Consider the following 16,754-nt stretch of genomic DNA (forward strand, 5'->3'; position numbering starts at 1 on the left):
CCCCCGTCAAGTTCATAGCCACACATAAGCCACCCTGTTTGGCTAAAATATAGTCAAGAGCCATGTCATGTTTCAACAGCGTCAGTCTGTGACTTCTTTGAGTATTTGACAGAAGGTTAAACCCTCGTATCGTTTCGTTTGCAAAACCCTGCAAAGTATAGGTAATATTATCAATGTGATCTGCCAAAGTCCACACTTCTCTCCTAGACTTATCCTCCAATGGTAGGATTCCAGATTATGAAATTGCGCCATTTCCCTTTTCACCCTATTTCCAGACCTAGAATCAGATTGAGCTGTGTCCGGTGCTTCCCCCTTTTGAATGGTATAAACCTCATATGGAAGCTTCAACGTCAACATGTAACAACATCCTGTCCATCCATAGGGTAAGAATATATAGGCTTTATCACCACAAACCCACCAAATATCTCAAATTCCCTATAGTCACATTACCAGGCAAAAGCTGATCTTTTACCATCAAAGTCCTTCTCTTCTTACTAAATGGAACAGAAAAAGTTACTTTATATATCTCATCACTAACCTTACGTTCATGCATACCCAAAGTCATCATATCATCACAATCTGATATTCCCATAAACATACCCGGTCCATCATATGTTTTATTTGAACAAAAACAGCTTTTAGCCCTCACAGGTTTTACCTCCAGTGCTTCAGGAATCGCTGTTAACTTATTTTCTTTCCGATCTAACAAATTCACATAGGGTAATTCATTTAACCAAGAACAATTAAACCTAGGCCTAAACAAGTGCTTCGACAACGACATCATTATATCTGTTAATGATTGTTGCTGATACAACAGCCATGATAAAGCATACGATTGACACGCAGTTGATAGAGTTTGAGCCACCGTCTCTAAGATTGAACCCCATGTGCCTGGTGCTGGAATTCTCAACAGACATGGACCCTCCAGATTCCTCACTGATCTTACAGAATGAGTTAACTGCTGGAACCATAGATTCCTACCTGCCCATCCATCTTTAATTTGCAAAACAGAAGAATCAAATCCATATGCCTTCCATTTAGTTTCTCTCTTCCCTAACGAGCGGTATTGATCAGATATATCTTCTGGTGTTCCATCAAAATTAAAGAACTCCTCCTGTACCTCCGGGATAGAATTCTGCACTATTTCAGATGAATCTTCATCATTCTCTGCTCTCCTATTTCAACACTGTCCTTACTACCATTTAACCAATCTCCATCTGTATCATAGACTTCTGAGTCACATTTACTACATCCTTTAATTTCAGAAAAGTTGTTGTTGGTGTCTGTGTCACATTTCCGAAATGTGTTATCGCCGTCGTAACATTAATCTCTTTCAGAGTTACTGTTAAAATAGTGGCTTTAGTTGATGTATTAAAACTCTTAATTATTTCCAAGGGCAAAGTGGCAGATATCCTCTGTGTATTATTTACTATTGGAGTGACTACTGTAATATACTGCTCCTGAACTCCTTTGGTGACTGTGGAAACTTCAACAGACTTTAATTCTTTCATCATAAGCGTCACCTTACGAGTTACAGTGGGGAGAACAAGTATTTGATACACTGCCGATTTTGCAGGTTTTCCTACTTACAAAGCATGTAGAGGTCTGTCATTTCTCTCATAGGTACACTTCAACTGTGAGAGACGGAATCTAAAACAAAAATCCAGAAAATCACATTGTATGATTTTTAAGTAATTAATTTGCATTTTATTGCATGACATAAGTATTTGATACATCAGAAAATCAGAACTTAATATTTGGTACAGAAACCTTTGTTTGCAATTACAGAGATCATACATTTCCTGTAGGTCTTGACCAGGTTTGCACACACTGCAGCAGGGATTTTGGCCCACTCCTCCATACAGACCTTCTCCAGATCCTTCAGGTTTCGGGGCTGTCGCTGGGCAATACGGACTTTCAGCTCCCTCCAAAGATGTTCTATTTGGTTCAGGTCTGGAGACTGGCTAGGCCACTCCAGGACCTTGAGATGCTTCTTACGGAGCCACTCCTTAGTTGCCCTGGCTGTGTGTTTCGGGTCGTTGTCATGCTGGAAGACCCAGCCACGACCCATCTTCAATGCTCTTACTGAGGGAAGGAGGTTGTTGGCCAAGATCTCGCGATACATGGCCCCATCCATCCTCCCCTCAATACGGTGCAGTCGTCCTGTCCCCTTTGCAGAAAAGCATCCCCAAAAAATGATGTTTCCACCTCCATGCTTCACGGTTGGGATGGTGTTCTTGGGGTTGTACTCATCCTTCTTCTTCCTCCAAACACGGCGAGTGGAGTTTAGACCAAAAAGCTCTATTTTTGTCTCATCAGACCACATGACCTTCTCCCATTCCTCCTCTGGATCATCCAGATGGTCATTGGCAAACTTCAGACGGGCCTGGACATGCGCTGGCTTGAGCAGGGGGACCTTGCGTGCGCTGCAGGATTTTAATCCATGACGGCGTAGTGTGTTACTGATGGTTTTCTTTGAGGCTGTGGTCCCAGCTCTCTTCAGGTCATTGACCAGGTCCTGACGTGTAGTTCTGGGCTGATCCCTCACCTTCCTCATGATCATTGATGCTCCACGAGGTGAGATCTTGCATGGAGCCCCAGACCGAGGGTGATTGACCGTCATCTTGAACTTCTTCCATTTTCTAATAATTGCACCAACAGTTGTTGCCTTCTCACCAAGCTGCTTGCCTATTGTCTTGTAGCCCATCCCAGCCTTGTGCAGGTCTACAATTTTATCCCTGATGTCCTTACACAGCTCTCTGGTCTTGGCCATTGTGGAGAGGTTGGAGTCTGTTTGATTGAGTGTGTGGACAGGTGTCTTTTATACAGGTAACGAGTTCAAACAGGTGCAGTTAATACAGGTAATGAGTGGAGAACAGGAGGTCTTCTTAAAGAAAAACTAACAGGTCTGTGAGAGCCGGAATTCTTACTGGTTGGTAGGTGATCAAATACTTATGTCATGCAATAAAATGCAAATTAATTACTTAAAAATCATACAATGTGATTTTCTGGATTTTTGTTTTAGATTCCGTCTCTCACAGTTGAAGTGTACCTATGATAAAAATTACAGACCTCTACATGCTTTGTAAGTAGGAAAAATCGGCAGTGTATCAAATACTTGTTCTCCCCACTGTACATAGCCTTCTAACCAGTAATTCTTAACCGGAACAAATTTGAACGCTGGCTCTAAATAAGTACAAGTATATTCTCCCTGATCTTCCCATGTAACATTATGCAAAAGAAGTGAGCAATCACTCATAACCCTCTTCCACTTCATATCGTTGTACAAAATATATTTCCTTTGACTAGGGGGCACAGCTTCTACTTCTGGTCCTGATAACAACACTTCTTCTCCATAATTATCTCTCCACGTGGGAGGAATGTCACCACCCCCACTCCGTCTCTCACATCTACAAGGAAGATGAGCTGTACCACCCATCCTAACCCTAATCACAGTCTTTTCTAAAATTGGTGTTGGAGTGATTTTCTGAGGTGCCATTGTAATCAAATGTGATACATTTATAGCTTTAATAACTGTCAACGTTAAAAGAGTTGAATTGCTTCTCATTGTTGTTGTATTAGGCTGAAGTGTTGATGTCATTGTTGTTGATTCATCTATTATCCCTACAGCTTGGAGCTCTTTACTTGTATTTCCATCTATCACCACTAGTGTCACTACATTAACTCTTAGTCCCGACTCTAATCCCTCACTTTCAAACTGTGGATTATAAAAAATACATTTATAATCACTTTGATCCTCCTGCTGGGAATTGTACACATTGAGACTGCAATCACCCTCAATCTTCAGTCTTCTTTTATCATTCAGCAACGCATACTTCCTCAATGCAACTGCTCCTAACAGATCTAAACTCCTGCCATAGCTATCTTCCCACTGAACTCTAAATTTCCCTTCACCACTGTTCTCTCTCGTACACTGACATGGAAGCTGAGCTGACTTTCCTAGAGTTACTTCAACCCTAGTTTTCGTAACGTTTTGGTCTGACTTTTTTCCTAACTGGTCTGGGGCTACTTTGTCTAACCGAATCACCAGCTTCTCTTGTAACAGAGTTGCCCTTGGTGATCTCTGCAGTTTCACATTCCACTGAAATATGCCCTGTTGTTTCTGGGACGCATTGAAAATCAATGTCCCCAAATCTCCTTTCCTGTCCATCCATTGCAGAGTCATCTCTGGCATCATCAGAAGTGTACACATGATCATCAATGTTCTCCACAGCATGGACAATCTCTCCTTCTGGGTTTTGACTCTGGATATTGTCATGCATCTCTCCTTCTGCCTGTTCTTCCCTATTTTCATCCTGCTCTCTTGAGCCTTCAACATCCTGTCTCTCTGCGCGTGACACCTCTTCTCTAGGCGCTTTAACACAATATGACAAATGATACCACGTTGGAGACCCTTTAACCTGGACAGCCGTTCCAGTTCTACAAACAACTTCAAATGGTCCTTCACGACGTTCGTTATACCACTTCCTTCTAAATACCTTCACGAACACCTTGTCCCCAGGTTGCACTGTACTCCTTTTTTGCTCATCGAGCTTCTCCTGCACCTCTTCTTTTCTTTGCCTGTCAGAAACATATGTGGACAACTTTTTATGAAAATTGGCCATATATGTAACGTACACTCTCATTTCATCTTCCAAAAGAGCCAAACTTGGACCCTTTCCGCTTGTTCGCAAACAAGGCGTAGGCATCCTTCTTCCTGTGATCAGTTCATGGGGTGTCATACGTAGATCACGCAACTCACTTGAGCGACACACCATTAATGCTAAAGGAAGCGCCGCTATCCAGTTTATACCCGTATGCTGGCAAATTTTGACAATGCGATTTTTCAAAACACGTTCATTTCTTCACAAATCCCTTGATTTTGTGGGTGATAAACTGCTCCAAGACGTTGCTTAATTCCCAATTTTTGCAACATCAATTTCACTGATTTATACACATTCTTTCCCATTATCTGAGGATATTTGATCAGGAAGTCCCCACCTGCTTATGACTTCTTTACACAAGAACTCGGCAACCGATTGAGCGTCTTTTCGCTTAGTCGGACAGGCCTCCGGCCATCGTGAAAATCTATCCACAACCACCAGCATATATATTTTCCCTTCAACTGGTTTTATCATATCAACAAAGTCGATAACCAACTCAGGCATAGGACCTCTCGGTGTAGGAATGTAACCAAGAAGAACAGTCACACCTCTGCGAACATTATTTTTCATACAGATTGTGCACCTGCCTATGACATAGTCAACCTTTTCAAGCAAATATGGTGCCCAAAAACCATACTCCTTTGTGATCTTTCTCCTAACCTCCCCCCTTGCAACATCTGTCGTAGAAATATTTGACTCAAAAAGTAGTCAACTTAAAAATATTTCTCAAGAGACTGGAACTTGTGAATTTAGACTTTTATTATTTGCATAACAAAGCCGAGCTTGCTCCATGGAGCAACAACTGTCTCTCTTTGGCTTAGAGCTCCCTTTTATACACACAAATGCATAATCATGTTACATAGCATATACAGTCCCTCCCCTTAGGGCAAATGATTAACTTATTTTAGTGCCACTCTACCCTTATCTTTCAACGTCCAAATGTCACATGTGGTTTACTCCAAAAGGTCATGGGCGCTTTTCCACAGGAAGCCTCTTCCCTAATCTCATTATATTGGTAGGAGACCCTTTCCCTAATCTCATTATATGGTTGCAGACCCTTTCTTTACAAATAATACACGTACATACATTAAGGCATTTATCATTTACCATCCTCCCTGGCCCTTGAGATTATGTGCATGTGGCCATGTGTCAGGTCATAGGGTCATAAGCAAAACAAATGATAACACTAGGTCCATTGTTACTCCAATCTCCACACAGCCATCACGTCATTGACATACCCAGACCAGCTGCAGGGAGTTTATGAAAAACACATAAATGTCTCTGCTCTGTATTAACCCTTCAACTGGTTCTCAATCCATAAACATTTTAAGGCATATAGGTGTTTAATTCTACAACATTTTTTATTTTATTTTTATTTCACCTTTATTTAACCAGGTAAGCCAGTTGAGAACAGGTTCTCATTTACAACTGCGATCTGGCCAAGATAAAGCAAAGTAGTGCAATAAAAACAACACAGAGTTACATATGGGGTAAAAAAAACATAAAGTCAGAAATACAACAGAAAATATATATACAGTGTGTGCAAATGTAGCAAGTTATGGAGGTAAGGCAATAAATAGGCTATAGTGCAGAATAATTACAATAGTATTAACACTGGAATGCTAGATGTGCAAGAGATTATGTGCAAATAGAGATACTGGGGTGCAAAAGAGCAAAATAAATAACAATATAGGGATGAGGTAGTTGGGTGGGCTAATTTCAGATGGGCTGTGTACAGGTGCAGTGATCGGTAAGGTGCTCTGACAACTGATGCTTAAAGTTATTGAGGGAGATAAGAGTCTCCAGCTTCAGAGATTTTTGCAATTCGTTACAGTCATTGGCAGCAGAGAACTGGAAGGAATGGCGGCCAAAGGAGGTGTTGGCTTTGGGAATGACCAGTGAGATATACCTGCTGGAGCGCAGACTACGGGTGGGTGCTGCTATGGTGACCAATGAGCTAAGATAAGGCGGGGATTTGCCTAGCAGTGATTTATAGATGGCCTGGAGCCAGTGGGTTTGACGACGAACATGTAGTGAGGACTAGCCAACAAGAGCGTACAGGTCACAGTGGTGGGTAGTGTATGGGGCTTTGGAGACAAAACGGATGGCACTGTGATAGACTACATCCAATTTGCTGAGTAGAGTGTTGGAGGCTATTTTGTAAATGACATCGCCGAAGTCAAGGATCGGTAGGATAGTCAGTTTTACGAGGGCATGTTTGGCAGCATGAGTGAAGGAGGTGTTGGTGAACACATAATTCAGGAAAGGAAGTACAAAACCAATGACGCTAGACAGAGAGGAATTTGCTTAAGCGAAAGGCAGTTTATTAAAACAGAGATAGCTGGTGCTGTTCAAGCTACATGCATGGACCCATTCAATTGCCTCTTATGGAGACAGTTGAGAAGGGATGATTAAAAAGAGTTTACAGCATTACTTTATACAATGTAACATAAAGGAAGGGGTCCTTCTTCTAGTCCCTTGATTGGTTCCCGAGGCGTAGGAGGCGGGTCTGCTCTGTCCAGAGTAGAAGCCCCATTGGTGCACGGCAGAGTCCTCTGCCCTTGGCACCCGACCAGTAGACAGGGGAGTTGAGAATGAGTGTGCGTGCAGTGAAATGTCTGTGTGTCCAGGGAACTCTTTAGAGGAGTATCTGTTGGTTTATGGCCGGAGGTGGGGGTGTTGTCCTATTATCGCATTCCTAGGCCATCTGGTGAGAAGATAAGGCGCTCTCCTCTGTCCCTTGATCTCTGACCTGGAACAGCATTTATTGAAAACAGGCTCCAAATGGGTCTTACAGAACATTTTAGTCAGACCAATCTATAACAAATTATATTTACTACGACAAATCCCCCTCTTCACGTCTCCCAGACGTGATCCATTATAAATGGTGGCATGAAGCATAGTTGAATCAGTCTTAAAAGAAAAACAATAATGCAGAAAGAAAACAACACATGATAACGCATAATGCAATTGTAAAAAAATTCAACCATCCCCTCTAGCATACTAATTATATGGCCAGTTAATTAAACAATGTTAGTCCCCCTCTAGTGAGTGAATACAACAATCAGAGTTGGTCTTCGAAATCGCTAACCTCCAATTGTCGCTGTTCAGGTTTGTAATCATGACAGGCCCATCCACCCCCAGGGACAACACCATACAGACATTCAGGATTCCCCAAAGGACAATCAAGAGGTCCACCTTTAATATTATATAAGGGAGGATAGTCACTTTCAAAATCGTCCAGTTCCAAATCATTAGTTCCCAAAAGCGGATACATCTGGGCTTGGTCATTGTGAATTGGTGCAATAGCAGTGGTTTATATACGGTTAATCAGAGTGCGGGCACAGGGAATACAACAACATCCACACAACGTAAGAATTGATACAAAAACAGCAATAGAAATTAATACAGATGAAATAAGGGTTTTATATTTACCAAAAACATCCATCCAGGAATCCCACATAGAGGTATCAACCCCAGAATGATCTTTCATTTTACCATTAAGAGTCCTCAAATCTTCTAGAGCAATTGTCAAACTTCCATCTGCAGCAGTATTGTTTGGAGATGAAAGTACAGCACATATATCCAAACAGAACACAAACCCCGTCCCGCTCAGCCAAAAGCATATCTAAAGCTATTCTATTCTGCCATGTCATTAAGCTAGTTGCCGCTGTCTGCTCAGCTAATCCCTTTATTGCATCACGAGTGTGGTTTATAAATATTTTGCTGGTTATATTAAATATAATTTATCCAATCTACATTTTTATTAATTGTTGACCACCAGAAAATATTTGATTCAAACCCAGCTGCGATCTGATTGTGGATCCCATCAATATATATCCTTTCATCAAAGGATCCCGGGAGGAGGTCCTACTTTCTATGTGACAACTCACCAGTCTCTGACACGTTTGATTGTTTGCGTATGTAGGTGAGTTCACAATCAGTTATCACCACACATCCATCAGATGTCAGCACGGGTCTGGTTTTTGGCTCCTAAAATCCTCTGGCTGCAACAAAGAGGAGAGATTAGTCATGGTCTCTTTAGGTGTGACATTCTCTGTGTGGGAGCAGGAGCTAAAAGGCCCTACCCTGTATCCTGTCTTACTAGTCCTAGAAAAACAATTAGAATCCCCTGTGACTTCAAACTGAGGCAACCCAGGTCGGAATGACTTTGTTATCGGGGGAAACAGATAGTGCAAGTTACCATAAGACTCTCCAGTTGAAGAAGATATCTCACTTGTCAGGTCTGTAATCTATTTTAGCATAATTCAGACTTTCAGACAGTACCTACCCTCATATGGGTCGCACTGCCATTTTCTGATAATTCCCTACTTTCACAACCCTAAACTGTGTATGGAGATTGGTGATGTCCTTCCCTAAAGTCCCTAGTATTTCCCCTTTCCCTACGTCTAGCTGTCTCCTATGCCTTTTCAACTTGTGTTAGGTTAACTACCACTTCTGGCTGAAACAGGAGGGTCCGTGTGTGTTAGGAATATGGCCCCCACAATCAGACAGCTACCTACCGTCGGGAGACCTGTGAATCCCCACCCTTGCCCTGAGAACATGTCAGATGCCAGAGGCCAACCCATTGCTTTACCTTCTATCGAACTCACACAGGGATGATCAGACAGGGTAAGGGAATCTTCGTTAAGGAGGCAACCCCCGAACCCTAGTGGTGATCGGATCTTTCTCCTAACTCTGTGTTTGTTCGTCAGGTGTAGCTGGTTTTGCCTTTTTACAGTGTGTGACATGCACCCAGATGGATCTCTCAGCTATTCTGCTGGCAAAGGCAGTACTTGGTAGGGCCCTTCCCGCCAGGCCTGCTTCAGTCTCCTGGTTAGATGGAGTGGGTCACCTTCTCCTTTAGTTCACCTGTGGGGCACAAAACCTCTGACATACAGGTGTGGTTAATAAACTATCATACATGTTTTTCTGTTTATTTTTGTAAAAGTATTTTGTCCTCTCCTTCGTATATATTTAATATTTAATCCATCCATCCCCCTTTTTGACACATGATTTGGCCATGTGTCAATATTGCCACCTACCTAAACAATCACTTTGGTAATATTGGTAATTCATTATCCAATTGCCATTCCTCCACTCTCTCTTCTGTTATTTTATGGTTCAAATCAAATATACTATTACCAAACTATAATCTTCTTCACAATTTGCACAGTATTACAAATTACCCTCAACTTAGTAAAATAAACTATCTTAAAGTCCTCCTCTCATGCCTTTAGAATTTACTAGTGTGGATGATTAATTAACACCAGAATGTTAAAACAGAGTTCAGAGGCAATTGAAATCATTTAACGAACTGTTTAATCCCATAGTATACTAAACATTACCATTATTCTAAATATTTCATAAATGTTAGTTATCCCAAGTGTTCATTAAGTCCTCATGACATTCATTCTCATAAGAAATCATATATACCCCAAACTCAGCCAAAAGCTAAAAAACTCCATAAAATTCACTGTGTGCTCCTCTAAGACCTATCACCCTTGACCTGCTGAAAACCCTCCAAAATTGAAACAACAAGGCTTTATAAACATCATACTAGGTGTGTTGTTTTCTATTTGAAAACCCCAATTAAAAAACAACAACCAAACAGCCAGGTCATGAGGACTCCTGATTTTCTCTCTTCCCCTTCTGCCTACAGTTTCTTAACTGGTGCCCTTTCCTTGCAGTAACTACACGGTTCCTCACATTCTCTAGCAAAATGTCCCGTTTTGTCACAATTGTAACACTTCCACTCACTCCTGTCTGACTTTCTCTCATGATGGATTGCATGTCTCTCTGAGGCTATTACACAATTCAGTTATTTTCCCAACATACTCTCCGTAATCAGCCCATGGCAAAAGTGTCCTCTGGCTATCCCCTGCAACCCACTGCCCTCTAACGGCAGCCCAAACCTTACTATTCCTGTTTTGGGGTGGGTCATTCTTTCTACCGCTCTGGCCACGTCCTCTGTGTTCATGGCCTGTCTGCTAAATGGCATATTATTATTATTACTGTATACATCTAAGGTTGCTGGGGCCCCTTTCATTCCCCGCCAATAGATTAGGTAAGGCTATCAGTGGGTACTGGCCCCCTCCTACTCTCTCTCTCTCTCACTGCTTATTTCTCCTTTACACACCTTATGTATCTGTTTTAAGCATGGATTCGAGTTTATCTGCGTCCAGACGTCCCTCAAAACCATACCTCTCCCTCCACCTGGTTATATAATGGAGATTTCTTCTATCCCTGGATTCCATTTTAATTACATCAAGCATTTCTCGTCCCCAGTAAATTCTGGGACCTCTTGTGAGGATTTGCCCCCCCCATGGTTGGTACTGTTAAAAATCCTTTAGCCACCTCTTCTATATTACAAGTCAATTTAACAAGTAATTCAAAATAGCTTCACACAACAACACCTCATAAGGAGTGCCCAGCAGGAGTCCAATTCCTATCAGAAAACATACATACAAACATTCAGACACTCCCAATCTCTCCCAGGGGGAAAAAGTTATCCTTCTCCCTGAGTGAGATTGTTGTTCCCATAAGGGTTTCTTCATTGTGTTGTCAGGATTGGTTCTCGCTGCTCAAATCAGCTCTTACTTCAGACAATGGTCTGGAAGGAGTGGGGGCTGGAGTGCAATGTGTTAGATGGTGCCAGGGTGCTCCTGATTTACCTCTGACCTGGACTGAGTGTGAAGTAACCTCCTTCACTTCGTACGGTCCAGTCCACCTGGGTTCCAGCCACTTTCTCTTGTGGACTTTTACCCTCACCCAGTCTCCCACTTTTACCTTCAGTGGCAGCGTACTTCCCGACAGCTCCCCCTCTTGGGCCTTCTGCACCTGAGAAGAGAGTGCTGCAGAAAATTCCGTCAATTTCTTCACATAATCAGTCATTTCTATCTGTTGTACATCAAGGGCGGGCATATGACCTCCCTCCCTTGGTGTACCTGGCATTACTCTCCCTGTCATTCGTTGTTCTAAGTATTCATTGAATTTGGGTTTGGTTGGGTTTGGCCCTGCCATTTTGCTTTACTATCTTTATACACTTATCCCGTCCCTGGTGTTTTATCTCCAGGAATGTATTATCGGTATCCATACAGATTTATCTCATGTATGACACCCTCGTATATAAAGAGGCTGATTTTATATAATTTGTAATGCAATTATTATCATAAAAAATTAGAATTCCAGTCACATATGCCAATGCAGTAATTCCTCCACAGCACACAACACGCTTCAATTGTCTCAGTTCTTGTTCAAGAATATGCACAGATCCAATATCAGTCCCCCCAATCCCTGGTTCCTGAAAGCCTAGGTCAAATTCACTCAATTCCACAGTTTGGTATTCAGTCTCATAAGTCTCACTATAACTTCCCATCATCCATTACACGTTTAAGATATAACACAGACACGTTAAAATATAAACACAGACACATTAAAATATAAACACAGCAAAACAAAACTGCCAATTAGAATTCAATACCTTAAAAAATTTAGGTTACCAGAGCGTCCTAAAACATAGTCTCAGTTCGACTGCTACCCTTCACACAACCTTATACTTATGTGAAGTCACAGAAGCAACTGGATCCCTATCAAATGATTTTTTTTTTTTTTTTAGACAACTCGATCACTAGGAAGGACTTAGTCTCAGCTTAATTGTACCTTTCACACAACCATTTATATGGAACGTTTTAAGTGTGAAATCACAGAGATAACTGGCATCCCCGGGAATTTAGTACCTCTGGTCAATTTCGGTGATTCTCCCCCACCTAATGATGGGTCAAATCTCATCCACTCATACGTCAAAACACATCCCCCACACAACCTATCTAAAAATAGGACCTTTTAAATTGTGAAAACTTATACGTGTGACCACACACTTCCACACAACCTATCTAAAATAGGACCTTTTAAATGTGAAAACTTATACGTAAATCACAGTACCAGATATCTCACTTATGCCTTAAATCCTTTAGGATGGAAATTATTTAACAAGTATTCATACTCACGCTCAGTACTACTGATCAAAATTTGGTATTGGTCTATAATACAATATGCAAGATTTCGTTTTAACAGGCTCTGCATACCTTTTTAGAAGAGCGCTCTGGTTCCTGAGGCAAGACGAATAGTTGATGTCTCCTGGATTTCAGGTCACTCTTCCGTCTGTTTTTAGATCGATGATTTGCCTTTTCCTCTCGCACCAACTCTTTAGATCGAATTAAAACCATCCTCTGCTACCAATTTGTTGGTGAACACATAATTCAGGAAAGGAAGTACAAAACCAACGACGCTAGACAGAGAGGAATTTGCTTAAGCGAAAGGCAGTTTATTAAAACAGAGATAGCTGGTGCTGTTCAAGCTACATGCATGGACCCATTCAATTGCCTCTTATGGAGACAGTTGAGAAGGGATGATTAAAAAGAGTTTACAGCATTACTTTATACAATGTAACATAAAGGAAGGGGTCCTTCTTCTAGTCCCTTGATTGGTTCCCGAGGCGTAGGAGGCGGGTCTGCTCTGTCCAGAGTAGAAGCCCCATTGGTGCACGGCAGAGTCCTCTGCCCTTGGCACCCGACCAGTAGACAGGGGAGTTGAGAATGAGTGTGCGTGCAGTGAAATGTCTGTGTGTGTCCAGGGAACTCTTTAGAGGAGTATCTGTTGGTTTATGGCCGGAGGTGGGGGTGTTGTCCTATTATCGCATTCCTAGGCCATCTGGTGAGAAGATAAGGCGCTCTCCTCTGTCCCTTGATCTCTGACCTGGAACAGCATTTATTGAAAACAGGCTCCAAATGGGTCTTACAGAACATTTTAGTCAGACCAATCTATAACAAATTATATTTACTACGACAGAGGCTTTGTTGCGAAATAGGAAGCCGATTCTAGATTTAACTTTGGATTGGAGATTCTTTATGTGAGTCTGGAAGTTGAGTTTACAGTCTAACCAGACACCTAGATATTTGTAGTTGTCCACATACTCTAGGTCAGACCCGTCGAGAGTGGTGATTCTAGTCGGGTGGGCGGGTGCTAGCAGCGTTCGATTGAAAAGCATGCATTTAGTTTTACTAGTGTTTAAGAGCAGTTGAAGGCTACTGAAGGATTGTTGTATGGCATTGAAGCTCGTTTGGAGGTTTGTTAACACAGTGTCCAATGAAGGGCCAGATGTATACAAAATGGTGTCGTCTGCGTAGAGGTGGATCTGAGAGTCACCAGCAGCAAGAGCGACATCATTGATATACACGGAGAAAAGTGTCGGCCCAAGAATTGAACCCTGTGGCACCCCCATAGAGACTGCCATAGGTCCAGACAACAGGCCCTCCAATTTGACACACTGAACTCTATCTGAGAAGTAGTTGGTGAACCAGGCGAGGCAGTCATTTGAGAAACCAAGGCTATTTAGTCTGCCAATAAGAATGCGGTGGTTGACAGAGTCGAAAGCCTTGGCCAGGTCGATGAAGACGGCTGCACAGTACTGTCTATTATCAATCGCGGTTATAATATCGTTTAGGACCTTGAGCGTGGCTGAAGTGCACCCGTGACCAGCTCGGAAACCGGATTGCATAGCGGAGAAGGTACGGTGGTATTCGAAATGGTCGATGATCTTTTTGTTAACTTGGCTTTCGAATACTTTCGAAAGGCAGGGCAGGATGGATATAGGTCTGTAGCAGTTTGGATCTAGAGTGTCACCCCCTTTGAAGAGGGGGATGACCGCGGCAGCTTTCCAATCTCTGGGGATCTCAGACGTTATGAAAGAGAGGTTGAACAGACTAGTAATAGGGGTTGCGACAATTTCGGCGGCTAGTTTTAGAAAGAAAGGGTCCAGATTGTCTAGCCCAGCTGATTTGTAGGGGTCCAGATTTTGCAGCGCTTTCAAAACATCAGCTGTCTGAATTTGTATGAAGGAGAAGCGGGGGGGGCATGGGCAAGTTGCAGCAGAGGGTGCAGAGTTGGTGGCCGGGTTAGTGGTAGCCAGATGGAAAGCATGGCCAGCTGTAGCAAAATGCTTGTTGAAATTCTCGATTATTGTAGATTTATCGGTGGTGATAGTGTTTCCTAGCCTCAGTGCAGTGGGCAGCTGGGAGGAAGTGCTCTTATTCTCCATGGACTTTACAGTGTCCCAAAACTTTTTGGAGTTAGTGCTACAGGATGCAAATTTCTGTTTGAAAAAGTTAGCCTTTGCTTTCCTGACTGCTTGTGTATATTGGTTCCAAACTTCCCTCAAAAGTTGCATATCGCGGGGGCTATTTGATGCTAATGCTGTACGCCACAGGATGTTTTTGTGCTGGTCAAGGGCAGTCAAGTCTGAGGAGAACCAGGGGCTATATCTGTTCTTAGTTCTGTATTTTTTGAATGGGGCATGTTTATTTAAGATTGAGAGGAAATTACTTTTAAGGAACAACCAGGCATCCTCTACTGACGGAATGAGATCTATATCCATCCAGGATACCTGGGCCAGGTCAATTAGGAAGGCCTCCTCGCTAAAGTGTTTTAGGGAGCGTTTGACAGTGATGAGGGGTGGTCGTTTGACCGCGGACCCGTTACGGACGCAGGCAATAAGGCAGTGATCGCTGAGATCCTGGTTGAAGACAGCTGAGGTGTATTTAGAGGGTATGTTAGTCAGGATGATATCTATGAGGGTACCCATGTTTACGGATTTAGGGTTGTACCTGGTAGGTTCGTTGATAATTTGCGTGAGGTTGAGGGCATCTAGCTTGGATTGTAGGATGGCTGGGGTATTAAGCATATCCCAATTTAGGTCACCAAGCAGTACAAACTCTGAGGATAAATGGGGGGCAATCAATTCACATATGGTGTCCAGGGCACAGCTGGGGACTGAGGGGGGTCTGTAGCAAGCGGCAACAGTGAGAGACTTATTTCTGGAAAGGTGGATTTTTAGAAGTAGAAGCTCAAACTGTTTGGGCACAGACCTGGATAGTATGATAGAGCTCTGCAGTCTATCTCTACAGTAGATTGCAACTCCACCCCCTTTGGCAGTTCTATCTAGACGGAAAATGTTATAGTTGGGGATGGAAATTTCAGAATTTTTGGTGGCCTTCCTGAGCCAGGATTCAGACACTGCTAGAACATCAGGGTTGGCAGAGTGTGCTAACGCAGTGAATAACTCAAACTTAGGAAGTAGACTTCTGATATTTATGTGCAAGTAACCAAGACTTTTGCGATTACAGAAGTCAACAAATGATAGCTCCTGGGGAGTAGGAGTGATACTGGGGGCTACAGGGCCTGGGTTAGCCTCTACATCACCAGAGGAACAGAGGAGGACTAGAATAAGGATACGGCTAAAGGCTTTAAGAACTGGTCTTCTAGTGCGTTGGGTACATAGAATAAAGGGGGCAGATTTCCGGGTGTTATAGAAAAGATTCAGGGCATTATGTACAGACAAGGATATGGAAGGATATGAGTAAAGTGGAGGTAAACCTAAGCGTTGGGTAACAATGAAAGAGATAGTATCTCTAGAGGCATCAATTGAGTCGGTCTCTGAGTGTATGGGGGGAGGGACAAAGGAGCTATCTAAGGCAGGTTTAGCTAGGCTGGGGGGTCTACAGTGATATAGTACAATTAGAAATAACCGAAACAACAATAAACTAACCATGTTTGGGCTGAGGCTAAACATAAACAGGATGTAGTACCGTAAAAAGGAACAGTCCAGCAGATATCAGCTGTATAGCGGAGTTATCATAAGGTCCGGTGGTGAAGCGCTAGTGAGTAAGAGGCCACGGCTAGCGTGTGCTAGCGGGCCAGGGCTAGCAGATGGATGGAATCTTCGTGGTTAACGTCGTAACCACATCAGACGATTTCGTCGGCAGACCAGTCGTGTAGGATCGGCGGGGCTTCGTGTCAACACTAGGTGGTCCCGTCCGGTTGACAGAGAGGTAGATAGCCGGGAGATGGGCCTAGCTCAGGATGATTAGCCAGACCACAGCGTCCGTTTTGTTGTAGCCAGCTGGTAGCGATGAATCCGGAGTTAAAGGTCCAGTGATTCAGTGATTCCGGCGGAAAAACTGATATGTTCTGGGTCGATAACGCGCTGTGCAGACTGGCCGAATATCCGGTGATCAATGTCCAGTGATTAAA

This window comes from Coregonus lavaretus (genome assembly GCF_964263955.1).
Source record: "Coregonus lavaretus genome assembly, chromosome: 16".
NCBI classification, from domain to species: domain Eukaryota; kingdom Metazoa; phylum Chordata; class Actinopteri; order Salmoniformes; family Salmonidae; genus Coregonus; species Coregonus lavaretus.